This window comes from Miscanthus floridulus, chromosome 12 (assembly GCF_019320115.1).
Source record: "Miscanthus floridulus cultivar M001 chromosome 12, ASM1932011v1, whole genome shotgun sequence".
Taxonomy (NCBI): Eukaryota; Viridiplantae; Streptophyta; class Magnoliopsida; order Poales; family Poaceae; genus Miscanthus; species Miscanthus floridulus.
In genome coordinates, this window is record NC_089591.1 from 67,856,547 (window position 1) to 67,876,668 (window position 20,122).

The following is a 20,122-nucleotide window of genomic DNA, read 5'->3' on the forward strand; positions in this document are numbered from 1 at the left end:
GCAATTCGACCAATACTTCCACCCATAGTAACTAGACACACCACACATGCGCTCTGTCTGTTCTGGTTGGCCCAAGACCTCTGTGAGCACATCTCTTTCCCTAACCAAAGTGAGCCCTAAAGCCTGAAGTTCTGCTTCCTTCTCTAAAATTTGTCGAGCGACACTTTTAGTTGTTTCTGTCACCTAACGAATCTCAGCAATACCTTCTGAAATAATTCATGAGTGTCCCAAGCAAACTCTCACAGACATTCTTTTTCACATGAATGAGATCGATGTTGTGGCAGACCGCTAGGTGTTTTTGGTAAGGTAGCTCCCATAGAATTGACATTTTCTTCTACCTCTTCTTATCGGCACTATTTGCTTTTGCATTGCACTTTCGCTTTCCAAGGACAGTGCTCTTCGGTTCATCTATAGGCGTGGTATCCTTTAGGACCTTGTCATAGACCTATTTCCCGCTAAAATTCCTTGGGCAGTCCTGTCTCCCTCATCCCATCAAACTGACGTTTCATTTCCTGGTATGGATGAGACAAAGAAAGGAAACGTCGGTGCCTTACATAAACGCTCTTCTTTGAGTTATTCAGCCAAACAGTCTCGGTGTCATCTAAGCATGGAAAGCAATCTTTTTCTCCTTTGCTTTGCCCAGACACACTACGATGTCTTGGAATATCAGTGATGGTGGTGAACAGCATGGCACGTAAGTTGAAATGCTCTTTCCTAAAACCATTGTAGACTCTAATTCCCTCTTCTTTCCAATGCTTTTGGAAATCATCAATAAGCGGCCTCAGAAACACGTCGATGTTAACACCTGGTTGATATGGACCAAAGATCAAAACTGACATCATCATGTACCTCCGCTTGTTACACAGCCAGGGTGGAAGGTTGTAGATAGTTAACAGCACAGGCCAGACACTATGTGAGCTACTCATGTTACCACATGGGTTCATGCCATCTGTGCTCAGTCCAAATCGAAGATTCCTTGGCTCATCAGAAAACGATTTATGCTAAAAATCAATGACTCACCACTGAATACCATCTGCTGGGTGGCATATATCCGAGTGCCAGGTCAACAGTCATGCATCCGTGGAGTTTGCAAACAACCGTTTTAGGCGAGGAATTATAGTGAAGTACCATGTGATCTTCCTAGGAACTCTACGGCGCATCTCCTCGTTGCCATCACCCTCATCAGTTCTTCGTTTGTAACGAGAGGTTCCACACTTGGGGCATTCTGTATCAGCTTCATAGTCACCACGGAATAGGATGCAATCATTCTTGCAAGCATGAATTTTCTCAAACTTCAATCCCATTGGACAAACAATCTTCTTGGCCTCATATGTAGTCTTGGGTATCTCATTCCCCTCGGGAAGCATATTCATAAGCACTTCTAGCAATTCTCTGAAGCCCTTGTCAGTCCAATGATTTTTTTGCCTTCAATTGGAGAAGCTTTAGCGAAGACAACTTTGTATACATCTCATTGTTACCTAGATAGAGTGGCGTCTTCATATCTTTCAACAGTTGTTCCAACTTCTTGAACTCCGAACCAGTGTACTCCTCAAAGCCGAAGGCATCACGCACCATCTCCTCTAGATTTTTAGCAAGATGGACTGCATCATAGTGGGCAGCAATATCTGCTACATCATCATCACATAGTTTCTCATTGCCAAAGGGTGCTTCCTTGCCACCAACATTAGTTTCATGGAGGCCTTCCTCACCATCCTGCTGACCAGCAGCCTACACCTGGTCTCGGGCATTGACATGTTCTTCTCCATGTTTGTTCCAACACATGTAGTCATCCATGAATCCTTGCATTATTAGATGGGCATGGATTGTCAACGAATTCGAGTATTGCTTCATTCTTACCGTCAACGCATGGACACCACATAGATGACTTCTCTCCATTCAACATATCTGTCTGTGCAGCAGTTAGGAAAGATTTAAGACCATCTAAAGAGTCATCACAAGTACGGTTCCGAAGATACATCCAACGACTTTGATCCTCCATAGTCTACAAAAAAATAAAAATAGAAGAATAATAAGTCAATCATATCAAGAAATTATCACAACACAACAATTTTGTCACAATTCAGCAGCATGTTGCATCATCATAGTTTGACACAAGCTCATCAAAGTTTAGAATGCAAGTTAGTTAGTTGCACAAGTAGTTGTAGAGCTCACCTCTGGCCAATGCTCGGTGGCGAAGCACTACTTTGGTGATGGCGAAGCACAGCAGAGATTGAGTAAGCACGAGCGCACCCTGCTGAGATCGAGATAGAATTAAGCACACAGATTCCATCTGGCTGTTGAGTTGATAATGGTCACACAAAAATTATGATTCTATTATTAGGAATGAATTTGGTCACTACCTAAGCTGAGCTGAGCTAAGCTCACGCCTGGGACCAATCAACCTTGAGAGGATGTCGTCGGTGGACGGACGGTACGCGACCACCAGAAGGATGGATATGGACCGAGAGCAGAGCAGAGGTGAAGGGGAATGGCCGGTCGGTGGCCTTAGCACGCCTAGGCACGCCCCTGGCTGCCCGCAGCTGCCGGCGCCAGTGCCGTCGCATGCTTCGCTCCAACCGGTGTCGCACTGTGTCGCACCTGCCATGGCCGCATGTGCGCGCGCGTCGCGTCTGTAGATGCCACCCGTGATGTCCTGTGCCCCCGACTTTCGTCAGCCCGCCTCGCCGCGTGCGCCCCAAGCAACCCCCGCCGGCCGAGCCATGCGCCCGTCGCCCGCCTCAGAGGATCGCGCGCGCCCGCCCGCTGCAAGCACCACGGCCTTCCACCGCCCTGAGCTGATGAGCTGAGCTCTCTGAGCCTCGCTCGTCGGCGGCCGGGGAGCTAGCGTCGCGCCGCCTAGACCTAGAGCAGAGGCTCCGCCGTGGCGCGATGAGCATAGCAGCGGCGCAGTTAATGAATTGAATTGAATGTTGTACCGGCCAACTACCTAGCACGCGCCAAAATATTGTAGAGACGTGCCTTCGAAACAGGCGTCTGACCAAATAAAATTGGTATAGACCCGTCTTAGAAACATGCTGTCTGAACAGTAAACACGCATATGTAATAAGTCAATAACTACAGACGCATTCATATAACACGCATGTGTGAAATTATTTCAGACGCGTGTTGACTCCGCCGGACTGGTACACCTCGGTCTAGGAGTTACTACATACGCTTGTTCGGTAACGCTCGTTTATAGATGTTTATCACAGACGCGTTTTCGTCTGGCGTATGTAGAATCGCTGATTAATATGACCCTTTTTTACATAGTGTATGGTTTAATTTTTGTACAAAGTGTTTACGGTTCTGTATAACATATATATATACATTTGTAAAAAAATATATCGGACGATTATATTGTTAATGTTGCTCTATGTATAAGTTGTGTTCTAACAAACAAATGACTGGCGTTAGCATATTCACATTACAGAATCTCACACAAGTTTTATCGTGCGCAAACAACAAATTGGGCACCTGAGCTAAGCTGAGCAATACTTATGACACTTGGCAGTTCAGAAAAGACAAATATAATACAGTCATTTACAGGTATACTGATCCCATGGGCGGGTGGAGTTCACATTTATTGGCATCATCGACAGTAGCAGTAGCAGGACGGTATCATGCGGATACGGGTCTGCAGAGGTTTCTAATTCCTCACCTGACACATGCATCATGATGTTTAATCTGTCTCTCCCTCTCCTCTTATCCCTGCACTGCATCCATTGATGCACAGTTGCAAACTATTGACCTTGAAGGCCTGTTGGGTGGGACCGTGTAGGAGAGCGAGCTGCGTGCAGACACAGGAAGCAAGAATAGACTGGCAAAAAGGAAAGCTAAAACTGATGAAGGCCGGCTGAAGCAGCCTTTCGTTATCGTAGAATTTGCATAACAAAGGGCCCTTCTTTGTCAGTTACAGGATCGGAGGATGAGGAGCTTTAGTTTCCATTTCCATGCTGCTTAAAAGACCCTCCAGCAAGCCGATTGCCAGATCTCGATCCCTTGGGCGCGCGCACCAACACCTCATAAAAGAAATATGTTTGACACTTACGTTCTCTAAATCACAAATTGTGTCTATCCCCGATCCGACCTAAGTAAAGTATTGCTATTAGTGCAGATCAAAATGACTAGGAGATTAAGAACCATGCACATGTACAGTAACTTTGCCTAGGTATACGTATGTATGTAAGGTCATGTTTGGATCCATAGAACTAACAACTAGTTGACTAATTTTTAGGTTGACTAATTTTTAGTCCCTAAGTATCTAAATAGACAGACTAATTGTTAGTCCACTAGCTATGTACTGGTTATTAGTTCACTAGTCCATACATAGGAGCTAATACGACTAGTTGTTATTCCTAGTCCATCCAAACAAGCCCTAAAAAGTGCTTTTTTCTCTCAAATGCACATGAGGACCAACATATTTTTGTATTGAGATAGAATTGTTGAATACAACGCGCAGGGATCTAGTTTTTCACGCGCCTATCCAAAACTAGCTAGCCAAGATTTTGTATTCCAAGCACGAGAAGCAACCTAGCTAGCGGGACCAAATAGAGGAATAATTGTAGGTCAATTACTTATGCACTCAGCAACTGAGCTTCGCAGCGCCCAGTTCAATCCAGAGCTCACCTTCTTGCCTGATCTTGAGCAGTACTAGCTTGATCGACCCTGGCACTTTCCGTATAAAGTTGGGTGAGGACAGTCACCATCCACTCGACGTGAGGACCTGCTCTCCATTGACTCTGATCCTCCTGTATTTTTGCAATATTTCTTTGGTGCAAACTACTACTTCTAATTTTATACAATGATCCCGGATGCATATGACCGTATGTTGCGCATAGACATTATTGTCAATCGTCACTACGACGGCCTGGCGTGGACTGTTCTCACCATTTTTTCCCCCACACTTTCAGCACAGAACAGCCAGGTGTTTCTTTCCTTCCAAATTTGCTAACTTAGCAGAGCGAAAAGGGAGTCAAATCCCTTTCGTTTGTCTCCTCGGCAATGACTGCGCAGCTGGAAGTCTCGAACCACCGGTGCTGTGAACATAATGCGAAGAAGCTAGAGATTGTCACTGGTCACGAGCTGGTCGCAAAGGACGACAACGGTGGACAAGCAGTGCTTGCTTCCAGAGTCCAGACCGTACCGTGACGCCCACACGTACGGAATTACGATAGACTGTAGCAGGCCGGAGAAAATGGGGAGCGTCGATCGGAGGGAGAACGAAACTAACGGACGTGCATGCAGTGGTTTGTACCAGCTAGCGCCAGTGAGCTATGTTACGGCAGCCTGTGGTGTTGGGATGGCGTGGCATCGCGATCTGCCGTGGCGTGGGGCTGTCGACGTACCACTACCAGAAGAGCGCACAGTATTATGCGTAACGGCTCACATGCCGGCGATCGAGAATAGCATAGTAGCCGTGCGTGTCTGACGTCTCACGCGCGAGCAGGCATGCATGCTTGCTTGTTGCCATGGACACGACAAGACTACCAAGCGGATCGGACGCGACGGTGCACATGTACACCAAGCAAGCACACCGGTCACCGGCCGGCCAGCCGGTACCCAGGCAGTCCTGGTTCGGTCGTTCGGATGCTCTCGGCGCGCGCTTTTCATTCCCTGCGCTCCGGCCTCCGGATCGGAGGACCACGCACGACCGACGCACGCATGCGCCTTTGTATTGCTGCTCGAAACCGAGTAAAAGACGCGCACAAGACATGGCCCCGACGCGCGCGAGATGGAGTCCCCTCTCTAGTCTCTACCCTGCTTCTTGCATTGTTGTGCTACTAGCTAGCCGGCAGCTACCGAGATAGACGTGCTCGTTCTCCTTCTACCTCACCTCTCGCCACACGCTCTGCTGCTGCTGCTACAGATAGGAGGAGCCTGCACTGTCTCTATCGCTATCTATCCCCACCCGGCTAGACGGCCAGGCCGCAGACCGGCCAGGTCAGGCCTGGTTGGTGTACTGGGTCATGCTTCCATAACATCTCCTTTGATGGTGGATATTGGGACCTCATCAGCCCATCATCAGTGGTCCAGGCGCCGGCGTGCGCAGCCTCTCCGGCAGGCCGGCGCGGCCTGCTCAGCAGCTCGCTCTAGCTAGCTACTATATGTGCGCTGCTCTACTATCTTTCTGATCTAGTCTTCCCTGTAACTTTCGAGACATGTATATAGGTATATATGTACCTTTCTGATCTGATAGCTAAAGAAATGGACAGGCGGTGCCTGCCATTATACGTACGACGTCCAAATTCCAAAAGGATTCAACAAGGAGATGGAGTGCTAAATGATGCACTCGTGAGGGCCCAAGAGACGGTTGCTGGATGTGAAAGGCAACAGTAAGGTCTACTTTATCTTATTGTTACTTATTGGAGGCTCGATGTGCTATAATTCTCTCAGAAATAGAAAGATATTATCATCATTTGATAGACTCTTATCATCATTGGTCATCATGAGATCTATTTTGTTTTCTAAAAATAATAACCGCCTTTGTCATTATGAAAAACAACATAAATAACCCCTAAATTTGCATCTAAATTACACATATATGGCGTTACGAAACATAATCTTTAGTAAACTCCCTAAATTTGTATCTATATTACCTCCATCCATTTATGATAGATAATCTAAGTAACCACTCCAATTTACGTCTAAATTACCTAATTTGGTTATTATTAAAAAATAAAATGAAATATTCTCTCAAATCTACATCCGAGTTACTAGCATACTATTCAAATCAAGTATCCATGCAAGAGGGCTATATAAATATACACCAAGGAAAATTTTAATAAAATACAAAAGGAGTTCGACTTATTAGGTAAGAATTAAAATGACTTACAATCTGAAACAGAGCGAGGCAGCAATCTAATACCTACTATTTGGCACGACTAGGCTGGTAGCACTAAGTAGTACTCCTTGTGTTTCAAATTGTATGTCATTCTGGACTTTTCTAGATACATGCATTTTGCTACGCACCTAGATACACATTACATTATGTCTCGATAAATAATAAAAGCTATGTACCTTGAAATACTGAAACGAGTTACAATTTGGAACGAATGGAGTAGAAATTATGGACAGTTGTCTGCTATATTGATCAAAAGGAACAAGCACGAGGAAAAATTAACCGTCGATCACATGATAATGGAATAATATATACTCCACATTGTACCCTTCACTACGCCATATTTCATTTGTAGCGGCGGCTCTAGATGGTCTGTAGCATCAGTTTTGGCAGCCGCTCCTATCAAACAGTGACTATAAATCACCGATTTATAGGGGCGGTTGGCTAGCCGCCCCTACAAATCGATTTGTAGGGGCGACTGGATATGACCGATAGCCACACACCTACTCTATGGTTGTAGCATTTTCACTGATTTTTGCACACTTTGTGTCGGCCGAGATTCGAACCCGCAACTTCTCTCCCTCGCGCACTAACTCCTCTACCACTACACCTCACGATCACTTGTGTCTACAGTCTATTTTGGTTCCCCACATATTATACAAAACTGAGCATAAATTGATTGTTTGAGGCCCTAAACTAATTCAAATGAAAAAGTTATCAACTACAAGTTTATAACTTTTCGAGATCTACAACTTTTATTTTGGTAGTTTTTTCATCCGAGACCACTTATAAAATTTGAATTTCAAATTTGAGAAATTCAAACGTAGTTTTTCATGACAAGATGATTTCAAATGAGAAAGTTATCAACTACAAAGTTTTATAACTTTTTAAGATCTACAACTTTCATTTTACTGTTTGTCCATCCGATGTCGTTTAAAAAAATTAAAATTTCAATTTTTTTAGAAATCCAAACGTAGTTTTCCTTGACAAGATGATTTCAAATCAAAAAGTTATCAACTACAAAGTTTCATAACTTTTTGAGATCTACAACTTTCATTTTGGTTGTTTCTCCATCCGAGGTTATTTACAAAATTTAAATTTTAGTGCTTAATTTTTAATACTTGACGTCTATTTGTAGGGGCAGTTCAATATTGAGCCGTCCCTGCAAATTCGATTTATAGGGGTGGCTGGATATAGAGCCGCCCCTATAAATCGGGCCATTTGTAGGGGCGGCTGATAACACCGGCCGCCCCTATAAATCTATTTGTAAGGACGGCTCATTTGGCAACTATTACAAAGAAAAGGAGGCGTTGCCATAAATTATTTCTGTAGTAGTGCTTGGGTCCTTGGGCCATGTCACATATGCAATATACTGTTATATCTTCACAGCAAACAGTGCATGCCATATGTTGGTTGTGTTTAGTGAGAGACGCTTTTCTTGGCCGAGAAAACCCAAAAGCTGTACTGTACAGTACCTAAATGTGATTAACTCCGATGGTAGAAGCTTCCTAACCCCAAAATTAGGATGGTTTCTATATATGGCTATTAATTAGAGTGTCAACTAATAAAATGATGATGTGGCCACTATGACACAAAAGATTTTTAAGGGTCAAAATAGATTTTTAGGTTCGGTTTTCAAAACCTTTACTATGCCATATATTTTAGATCATGTCGATATTTATAGTTTTCATACAGATTTTGTCTTCATTCAAATTCATTTGAACATTTTATGAATTTATTTATTTTGCGACTATTTTAAGGCAGATGACTAAGTCAATCATACATAAAAATCGATTTCTAACGAAGGTTTACTTAATCATCCGCTCCTATAAATCACTCATTTTCAGTGGTGCTTGATATATAAGCAACCGCTCCTGCAAATCTTACTTTTAGGAACAGTTGCCTTGAACCAAGCGCCTTAAATAAAAGAAAGACATATATCCCGGGGCAGTTCATTTAACAACATTTTTTGCTAAAGTGCTCCCGTGACTAGTTAGAAAGGGTTTGCTTGTGGTGAACTGCCTCCCGAAAAAACATAAAGGAGGCGTTTGTTGTCGGTGTTTCGAACAAACATCGGCTAGTAAATTTATGATTATTGTGTGTTAGGTCTAGATAGTGCACTAAAGAACACGAGGTTTATACTGGTTCGAGCTGAACGTCCCTACGTCCAGTTTGCTGCTGATGCTCGTGTTATTAATACCGAAAATGGTTCGTAGTAGGGTGTACAAACAGTCGAGAGAGGGACGAGTCCCAAGTCTCTGATGAAATGATCGAAAAGGTCGCCGAGAGCTTGGTCGCTGCTCAGCTGTGTGTGAAGCGTTGTGCATTCAACTTATCTATCAAGAGTCGATCCCTTTAGTGGGGGGCCCTGCCCTCCTTTTTATAGACCAAGGGAGGAGCAGGGGTTACAGATGAGAGAAAAGAGAAAAACCAGAGGCCAAGAAGCCCCGCCGAAAGTGTTGAGCCCTCCTTTTCCGCTGAGCTAGCCTTGCTAACACGGCCAGACGGTGTCAGGGATTGGCACGTTCGCCGGGTGCCCGTGTCCTGGTGACGCCATGCCCTTACCGGATCAGCAAGTGGCCATGTCCCGCCCGCCCCTCCGGACGGCGTGTCAGACAAGGGTGTTGACCTGTGGCCCTGTGGGGAGCGGGCGGCGCGGTAACAATACGTCCGTCACTGTAGATGGCAGCGAGTCTCTTCCTGGACCGTAGTGGTTGTCGTATGCCGATGTTAGTATCCGCGCCCGAGGGCTAGTGGCGGCACCTACAACACTGTGGGACAAAAGTCGGCGCCTACAACACTATTCGAGTACTATTAGGTCGGATAGGGCTTAAAGCGCCCAGTCCCATCGTATCCTGACCTGTACCTTCCCGCAGGCGTGCAGGGCATGGTCCTCGGTATGGCGGTTGACTCGAATGTCCTGTCGTACCCTGTGCTTGTCAGCATGAAGGAGGAGGGTGCAGTCATTGGGTGAGGCAGAGCCAGCCCTCAGTTGTCGGGCGAGGCAGAGCCCACCCTCGGATGTCGGGTGAGCCAGGAGCCAGCTCTCAGCCATCGGGTGAGACAGAGCCTGTCCTCAGACGTCGGGCGAGGTGGAGCCCGTCCCTGATCGCCGTGCGAGGTGGAGCCAGCCCTCGGGGGTCGAGCGAGGCGAAGCCAGCCCTTAGGGGTCGGGCGAGGTGGAGCCAACCCTTGGGGGTCAGGCGAGGCGGAACCAATCTTCCGTCATTCGGGCAAGAAGCATAGTAGCATTCTTGTCTGACCGGAAGCAGTCAACGTTCGATGGTTATTAGTCCCACCTCATTGGGTACCCTCGGTATTAGGTCCTCGACAGTAGCCCCCGAGCCCCCAGGGTGATTCGGATAGAATCTCCTGGAGGGTATTTCGATTCGCCAAAGGGTGCGCGCGAGCGCACCTGTCAGGTGTAGCCCCCGAGCCCCCGGGTGATTCGGATAGAATCGCTCAGGGGGTATTTCGACTCGTTAGAGGGTGCGCGCAGAGCGCACCCGACAGGTGTAGCCCCCTGGGTGATTCGGATAGAACCGCCCGAGGGGTAATTTTGGATCCTTCAGTGGGTAAGGTTGTGGGATTTGGTTTTTGTCAGCTGGATAGTTTTAAGGGGACCCTGGTATCCTGTTCACGGGGATTTCGTCCAGGGTTAGCCTGGCTAGGACTTGATTATGGATCGAGACCCCCCTGCTGATGTTCGTGTACCTGGGTCTTAGTCGCCCAGTGGCCCCATCCCTCATTGGGATGGCCATTGAGACCGTCAGAGCCGACCCTTGGGCTTTCTGGGCCCTCCTGGGCCGGCGAAGAGATTTTCTGGCCCATATCCCCTCCGCGGGGGGAGAGTCTGATTCGTTCGGAAAAGCAAAGCGTCCGGGGTAATTTTCAAGGGAAAGGATAGGGATCGTGGGTGCGTATCCCGCGATATGACATGGCGGCATGTCATGGTAGGCTCGGAGATTGAGGTGGACGGTTGCGCTTCTCGCATCCGTCGCCCCTATAAAACCACGGGGTTCACCCCTTGGGTTCTATACTCTGTCTTTTTGCCTTCACATCGCCAACCTCCGCCGCCAATCGCTAGAGCTTCCCGCACCAGTACTGCCACTACCATTGAGCTTACATTTGTAGCGCCAGCCGTTTCAATGGAGCCGTGGTGTAGATCCAACATTACCTCTTAGCGCCAAGAGGGCCTCATCTACCGTGGCCTCCTTCGCCCGTTGTCCGCCTTCACGAAGTGGCTGCTTCCCAGTGATGAGGACGATGCCGTCGCCGCCCGAGGGGTATGTTGTGTCCTTCGCTCTCTTCCATGAGCGGGGATTCACCGTCCCTGCCCATATGTTTCTTCGGGGGCTGTTGGATTACTACCAGGTGGAGTTGCAGCATCTTAATCCCAATGGGATCCAGCATATCACGCCGTTCAGTCGCCCTGTGCGAGGGGTTCCTGGGGATTAGTCCTCACTTCGATCTATGGTGGCACTTCTTCACCGTTAGTCTATCGAAGAAGCGGGTCAGGAAGTAGGAGCTGAGCATGCCGATTGGTTGTGCCAGCATTCATCTACGCAACACCCGGGCGTCTGACTACCCGTTGATGCGCTTGTCGAGCTCCAACAAGGGGTGGCACTCGCAGTGGTTCTACATCAAGAATGACGTGACCGCCCCTTTGCCGGTGTACACTGGGCGCCTCCTCGAATAGGCTCCGGGGTCGTGGAGGTGGGGTGTCCTGGACAAAGATAAGAAGAGGATCAAGGACCACCTAGTCGCCCTCCAAATTCTAAAGGACAGGGGCGTGAAGGGGTAAGGGATCATCGGCACCTACCACACACGGAGGGTAGCACCGCCGATGAGCCGTGCGCTCCCCCTGTACCTGATGGCTGCCTAGGACATCGCTTGAAGGGACGGCGCTTGCCGACGGAGCGCTTCCTCCCATCGAAGTGGCACTAGCAGATCAAGGAGGCGATGGAGCTTTCGAAGGACACCTGATGGCGTTGTCCTTGACTTTGTGTATCTAGTGCCACGACATCCTCTGATGCGTCCGAAACCAGGGTTCATCGATTTTGTAAGTTCTCCTTTCCCGTGTCTTTTTCTTTACTTAAACTTCCGACCCTTTGACGCTAACCTTGGGATTGCGGGACCAGCCGAGGAGTCTTGTCCTCACAGATAGCCTGGCTCCGCTGCCAAAGGACCGAATCCTGGTGGCCACTGAATCATATTGCAGCCAGCCTGGGACAAAAGGACGAGGGAGCTCTAGAAGAAGGAGCGGCTACGGAAGCTGCAAGCGCGTGATCGAGGAGAGGAGATAGACAATGACGATGTACGATGAGGAGGGTAGCCGCTGGCGTGGATTGGGACATCCTAGAGGATGAAGGTAATGCTGACAGCCGCCCATCGACCCCATGTAGTGACCCCTCCCCTTCCACGCGGAGGGAAGCGAGTCCTTGGGGCCGGTGGTAGCTGGAGAATTTTCTGCCCCATCTAGGGTGCCATCGAAAGATCAGTGGATGGGGGAGACGGGTCACCCACCACCCCCCATGGTGTTGATGGAGGGGGGCAGCTCTGTTGCGCGCCCCATTGAGCTGACGGGGGCAAGTGGGTCCACCGCCACGTCTGAGGCATCGACGGAGAGGGGCGGCTCTGTTGTCGCGGCCCTCGGAGATGAGGAGATGAGCCCCCCTGCCTGGGAGCAGGGGGTAGGCTCGAAGCGGTCTCGCCTAGATGGCTCAGGGGCAAGGGTCTCGGGGGTTTGTCCCCAAAAATGTTTCCGTCGCCCAAAGGCGTTAGAGTAGACCACTGACTCTCCCATTTTTCCTCCTTTTTATTTTTCTGTTTTGACCTTATGCCTTCTTTCCTCTTGCAGATTCTTGCGACGGGGCCACTCTCTAGGGCTGGCGCCCAAGAAGAGCCTTGCCCTTCAGGTGAGATGGACGGCACTGCCCGATGTCACCCCTATTTCGAGTAGGAGCGGCGCTGATGCTGTGGCCTCATCGGCCGATCCAGCGGCGCCCGTGGTGGTGCCTGTGCCCTCGACGGTTGTCGAGCGAGCGGCGTCTTCCATGGTGGGTGTGGCACCACCAGCCAGGGGTCTGGTGTCGTTGGTGGGGGTGGCCTTGACCTGCGTCAAGCCAAGAGCAGCCAGACGTGGACCATGGTGCTATCACAGGGGGCGGCACAATCCGTGCCTCCAGCGGCCCAAGCGATAGCACCCAATGCGGGCTGGGTGGAGGAGGACGCAGCTAGAGGGTCCCCAACCCCAATTGAGCCAGGCGTAGTAGGACGCAGCCATGGTGGCGTCCGAGGGGCGGCGCAATCCGCGCCACCGATGGCCCTAGGCTACGGTGCCCGAGGCGGGCCGGATGGAGGAGGACACGGCCGGAGGGTCTTCGGGCGTCGTGGCGGTGGTGGAGAGGACCCGTAGGAGGTCGCCCCCAGCCCTATTGTGGGGGGTAGCTGCTCCCCCGTGCGGAGGGAGCCACCGCTCCAGTGGATGGCCACCGAGGACCCAACATCGGCTCTTTTCTCGCTTGACGATGCTGCCGAGAGCTTGGAGCGGGAAAATCTTGACATCGGGTTCTCGGCTATGATGAATGCCATGAACCAGGCCAGTGGTGCCTTGCACGAAATCCTCGTTCCTACTAGACAGGTATCCGCTTGATCTTCTCCCTTGTTTTCTTCTTTCTTCATGCATTTTTGTGTTTTCGTATTTTTGATACCGGTCTTCTTTTTAGTGTATTGTTGCTCATAGCCGGAACAAGTCCAAGTTCCTCCGTGAGCAAAAGGCAGAATGGGACTGCCTTACCAAAGAGGCCCGGCTACGAGGAGATGTGGGTGCGTAGCTTGCTGCCGCCCAACAATTGGAGGCCGAGGCATGTCGAGACATGGAGGAAATCCATGGGATGTTCGAGGACTTGTCGGCGAGGGTGAAGCTGGACGAGGAGGTGGCTACTAGGATCCGAAAGGAGTGGGACAAGCTGCTCTGGAAGGATGCCGTGACTAGTAAGCGGGCTATCAAGGTCCTTGCTGAGCTGGAGACAGAGCAGGATCTCAGGCAGAAGGCTGAGGATAGGTCCACTGGCCTTACAACAGAGGGCGGACTGGGACGCCAAGGTGATTGCCCGGTTGCATGGGGAGCGGGATGAGCTATGCCAAACCGAAGAAAGACTTCGGTCAGAGCGTGGCACGGCCTGTGAGGAGCACAATCGGGCCGTTCGAGAGCACAACGAGGCGCGTCAGGTGGTCAACTCCCTCCGGGCAGATCTTGGAGCGACGGTGAGCCAAAGGTTGGATGGCGAGAGCATCTCGGCCAGGCCATGTCAAGGAGCTCGCCGAAGTGCGAGGGATCCTTCAGACCAAGAGTGACGAGCACAACCTTCTGCAAGCCGCTGTCGGGGTGGTCATCAACGCCCTGAGGGTGGCACAACCAGAGGGAACCAGCTCGCTCACGGCTTGTGCTACGGGTATCATGGCATGGGTAGGCCAACTTGAGGAGGATGCCTTTCACACCGGGATCACCCAAGCCTTCGCCATTGCCCAGTTCCCATTATGATCGGGAGATCAACTTGGAGGTAATGAGCCAAGGCTTCACGCCTGTCTATGAAGATGCTGAGCTGGATCAGATGGAGAGGGCAGGTGACTCCCCTTGCGTGGAACCTAGCAAATAGGCTAAAAGAAATGGTTCTCCCTCCGTGGAAGTAGTTAGTTGAATCAGTTCGATAAACATTTATCCGTAATATGTGAACAAGTGTCGATTTTTTGTGTGTGAAAATGGATTCGTGGCTTTGTTTCGCAATTTTGTTTCATTTGTTTGATCTTACCCTCTTCCCTTTTTGCGATGAAAAAAGATTTACATGATCGACCCTTCCGTTTGTTAAGACCGTAGGGCCCGAGGTGTTTAGGGGAAATTTTGATTGTGCTGGTGAGCAAAATTACCGTAGCCGTCTCGGCGTGGGCCTTTTGTGGTCTCACCAATCTGTTCCCCTGAACTTTGCCGCCAGTCTTGGTGCGAGGAAGAGGTCTGTTGTAATGACTTTTTCGAAAAAAAGAAAGGAGATACTCGTACCTTTATCAGCCCCCGAGTGAGATCCGACCCCTTGCGGTTGCTGGAGTCAGATGTTACTAGAGACCGGAGCGAGGGAAGCGAACTTACGTTTGTATTCACACGTACCCCTTACTTGGGATTTCGGATGATCACTTGCATGACCATACGTTCGGTCTCATTGCTGGTCCGGCCTTCCCTGAGCCCCCGCGCATGGTGGGGATTCAGTCAAGGGCCAGCTCATTTTGTGACTGTCGCCCCATCAGTGGTTTTTCGCAACTAGAGGGGTTAAGGCGACGTCACTTGCCTCGATGGCTCGAGTGACATGCTTCATGAGCTTGCTAACAGGGATGTTTGGGCGGAATTCGATCTCGTTGCTTTGCGACAGAGTCGGTAAAGCCCTCGGGTGGCATTCCGTTGCTCCTTGCCCCGCCTTCCAACAGATTCCCTCTTAATGGGGTTTCTATGGGCTCGGCTAGGGGTTGGATTGAACTAGAAGGTTGAGATGACCCTATCCACCTCAATGTGGATTGGGCAAAGGCCGCTGAGGCTCATCTGCATTTTCTCCCCTGGCTCTTGTTTGATGCAGGGCAGCTCCGAACCCTTCGTGGGTCAGCCTTCGAACCTCGGTCTCTTGATCTTGGATCGATCGGCTTGAGCCCCCGAGCCCTTTAGGGTCTGATAGGGGTTGGCCATGTTTTCGCGCGTTACCCCATCCTCGGTTTCTGCAATCGGAGGGGCTGAGTTGACGACACTTGCCTCGATGGCTCAAGTGTCACGCTCAATGAGCTCACTAACATGTATGTTCATGTGAAATCTGGATCCATCATTCGCTGATGGGGTCGGCAGAGCCCTTATGTGGCATTCCACTACTTCTTAACCCGCCTCCTGGCAAATGCTCGAGCCGTTTGTTGGGCTCAAGTGGACTGTTGGCCTCTCCTCGACAGAGATTCTATGGGTTTGGCTCGGGGTTAGAATTGAACGAGAAAGGTTGAGACGTCCCTGTCCGCTTCTGAGCAGGGTCGGGCAAGGCCACTGGGGCTCGTCTCTGTTTTTCTCCCCTGGCTCTGTTTGACGTGAGGCGGCCTCGAGCCCTTCGCGGGCCAGCCTTCGAACCTCGGTCGGTCACCGCTCATACTGAATGAGGCGGCTGCCGCTTCATGACACGACACGGAACGTTGAGATGTAGGTATTTGCATATGCAATGCTTCGATGTATGGTTTTAATGTATCACTTAACTGAAACGAAAGTGGGGTTTGGCAATGTCACCTTGGTGAAATGAGCGATGGGAAGCTCCTACCAGACATGTCCGTGCAGGGTTCGGGCCCAATGTTTGCGATGAGGTCAGCGTAACCTGCATAAGCATCGCTATTTTTTGTTTCATGTCTCTCGGCGGTGATCTGAGCTGCTTGAATGATTTAGTCGACCTGACAGCTTCTCCTCGAAGGAGGTTTCTGCAGGGGGCCCCTCCAAACCCTTCTTGGGAAGGCGAGAGCCGAGGCTTGCGGTGCAGGGAACTATGAGTTTGATTTTATGCTAATGAACTAAAAACACCGTAGCCACCGAGGCATAGGGTCTGGCGGTTCGCCCAGTTGTATTCAAAGTTTTATACCCACACACTGCGCTTTCAGTTTTGAACATAAGGAGGGGTTAGGCAAAGAGGGTTTTAAACAAATAGACACCCTCGGCAACCCCCGAGCAATGTACGTGCCTTTGCTGTTGCTGGGGTCAGAGGCTCATTAAAGAAATTAACACTCAAAGTAAGAAAATAGGGGTGCTTATCTTTCAGTGGTCGTTCGTTCGTTGTTTTGCCAGGGCCGCCCGATCGACCTAGGAGGCCTGTTGGAGAGCGTGGTGCTCGACGTTGTAGATGACGGCGCCTTTGAGGATCCCATGGAGTGGTAGGACGTCGTCGATGTAGTACTCGTAGTAAAGCTAGGCAAAGACTGTAATTGAATAAGTTTGTGGGAGAGCCCCCGAGTGAATAGGCCTTTGAATTTAAGAGTACATTGGCCCTTTTTGTGATGAAATCACATTGTAAGTGATGAATTTGTGCAAAAAATGAACAAATTTTCATCTTTTGTTATGGCAAACAGTCTTTTCAGCTTCCTCTCTTTGTAGAAGAGGTTTCAATGCCCTCTGACCCTTCCCATGGCTCAGGTTGTAAAGGCTAAGAGTGCAGGTGAAATAGTTCTGATCACGCTGGTGAGCAAGGAGGTCATAGCCGCTGGGGCGTGGGTTTCCTGTAGTCCTACCAGTTGTACTCAGAATTTGCTCCCGAAATCCTAGCCCTTAGGACTTGTTACGGGAAGAGTGGAAAATTTAGAGAATGTTTACAGAGGTAACACAGGAAGTGTTTGCAAGATAAACGTACTTGTATCATTTGTATCAGCCCTTGAGTGAGGTCTGACCCCTCGCAATTTGTAGGGGTCAGATGTCACTAAAGATCGGGGATTTGTAAAGACAAAAATTGATAAGAAGAAGTATGCGTTTATTTAAGAATAAAAATGACATAGCTGCTCGATGTTACAGGCGTTGGTGAAGACCTCACCATTGATGGTTTTCAACTTATAGGCGCCTGGGCAGAGTACTTCCACGACAATGTACGGCCCCTGCCAGGGTGGGGAGAGCTTGTGGCGGTCCTTGTTGCTCTGCACGAGGCGGAGGACAAGGTCCCCGACATTGAAGGCTCGGTCCCGCACCTGTCGGCTGTGGTACTGTCTCAACGCCTGTTGGTACTTGGCCGAACAGAGGAGGGCGATGTCACGGGCTTCGTCTAGTTGGTCCATGCCATCTTAGTGGGATGCCTCGGCTCCCTGCTCATTGTATGCTCTGATTCTTAGCGCTCCATAGTCGAGGTCCGTTGGGAGAACGGCCTCGGAACCATAGACCATGAAGAAAGGTGTGTAGCCAGTGGCCTGGCTAGGAGTTGTCCATAGGCTCCAGAGCACCGCCAGGAGCTCGGTGACCCAGCGTGTGCCGAACTTGTTCAACTGGTTGAAGATCCTAGGCTTAAGGCCTTGAAGGAGCATGCCGTTTGCACGCTCGACCTGCCCATTCGTCCGAGGGTGCGCGATGACCGCCCAATCGATCAAGATGTGTTGTTCATCGCAGAATCAAATGAATTTCTTGCCGGTGAACTGTGTGCTGTTGTCTATGATGATGGAGTTTGGTACTCCAAAGCGATGGATGATGTTGAGGAAGAACAGCACAACTTGCTCGGATTTGATCGTGGAGATCGGTCGAGCTTCAATCCATTTCGTAAACTTGTCTATGGTGACAAGCAGGTGGGTGAAGCCCCCAGGCGCCTTTTTGAGTGGCCCAACTAGGTCAAGCCCCTAGACCACGAAGGGCTATGTGATGGGGATCATCTAGAGTGCCTAGGCCAGGAGGTGAGTTTGCCGAGCGTAGTACTGACACCCTTCGTAGGTACGTACGATTTGCTCAGCGTCGGCTACGGTAGTGGGCTAGTAGAAGCCTTATTGGAATGTGTTTCCAACCAAGGTCCTCAACAGTGGCATGGTGACCACAGACCCTACCGTGGATGTCGCTCAGCAAAAGTCTTCCCTATTCGCCAAGCATGCAGAGCTACAGGATCCTAGTGTGGCTCCCTCTATAGAGTTCACCCTCTATAAGAACACGTGTGAGCCATCGAGCTTCCATCTTATCCGTCAGTAGTGTGTCACAAAGGAGGTAGTCAAGGTCGGGCTCTGCAGCTAGATCCTCTTCAATCTCCATGACCTCAGGGTCGGACAAACCAGTCAGCAGGTCAGCCCTCGGGGCCAGATCAGACGGGCCATCCTTGGCCCGTTCTGACCCTTCTTAGCGCACCAAGGGTTTGTGTTGGTCACTGGTGAAGACGCCCAGTTGGCATCGGCTCTCGACCGAACGCCGCCTTCGCGAGTGTGTTGGCTGCCTTGTTGAGGCACCTCGGGATGTGATTAAGTTCGAGGCCATCGAACTTGTCCTCTAGCCGTCGAACTTCTTGGTAGTACACATTCATCTTGGTGTCGTGGTAGCTAGACTCCTTCATGACTTGGTTAACAACCAGTTGAGAGTCACCCTGAATGTTGAGGCGTCGGATGCCCAGCTTGATGGTGATGCGTAGGCCGTTGATGAGAGCTTCGTATTCGGCCACATTATTTGATGAGGGAAAATGGAGCAGAACCATGTACCTCATGCGAACCCTGAGGGGTGATACAAAGACCAGCCCTGCACCGGCGCCCTTCTTCATCAGTGACCCATCGAAGTACATCATCCAGCACTCTTGATCGATGACCGCCGGTGGCATCTGGACCTCGGTCCACTCCGCGATGAAGTCAGCCAGCACGTGGGACTTGCTCGCTGTTCGAGGGGCATACATGATGCCTTGATCCATCAGCTCGAGTGCCCACTTTGTGGTTCTACCCATGGCATCCTAGATATGGATGACCTCACCGAGGGGGAATGATGTTACGATAGTCACAGTGTGTGACTCGAAGTAATGGCATAGCTTTCTCTTAATGATGAGGACGGCGTATAGGAGTTTCTAGATTTGGGAGTAGCGGGTTTTAAAGTCGGATAGTACCTCGCTGATGAAGTACACAGGGCGCTGCACCTTAAGGGCGTGCCCCTCTTCTTCCTACTCTACCACTAGGGCGACGCTGACCACTTGCGTGGTGGCCGCTATGTACAGCAGGAGGGATTCTTTGTCGCTTAGAGGAACTAGGGCCAAGGGTTTTGTCAGGAGTAGTTTGACCATGTCAAGCGCCTCCTGGGCCTCGGCTGTCCACATGAAGCGGCCGACTTTCCTCAGGAGTCAATAAAGGGGGAGTCCTCATTCGCCGAGGTGTGAGATGAATCGGCTGAGGGTGGCAAGGTGCCCTATGACCCGTTCAACCCCCTTTATGCTCTAGATTGGGCCCATCCTTGTGATGGCTGAGATTTTCTCCGGGTTGGCTTCGATGTCACGCTCAGAGATAATGAAGCCGAGCAGCATGCCCCTTGGGACCCCAAAAACACATTTCTTAGGATTGAGTTTGATGCAATTTCCTAGAGTTTCGCAAAGGTTTGCTCAATATCGGCAACAAGGTGGTCAGCCTGTTTGGACATAACTATGATGTCATCGACGTAGGCCTCAACGGTCCGCCCAATGAGGTCCCCGAAGCAATTGAGCATACAACGCTGGTAAGTGGCCCCAGCATCTTTCAGATCGAACGGCATTGAGATGTAGCAGAATGATCCAAAGGGGGTGATAAAAGACGTCGCGA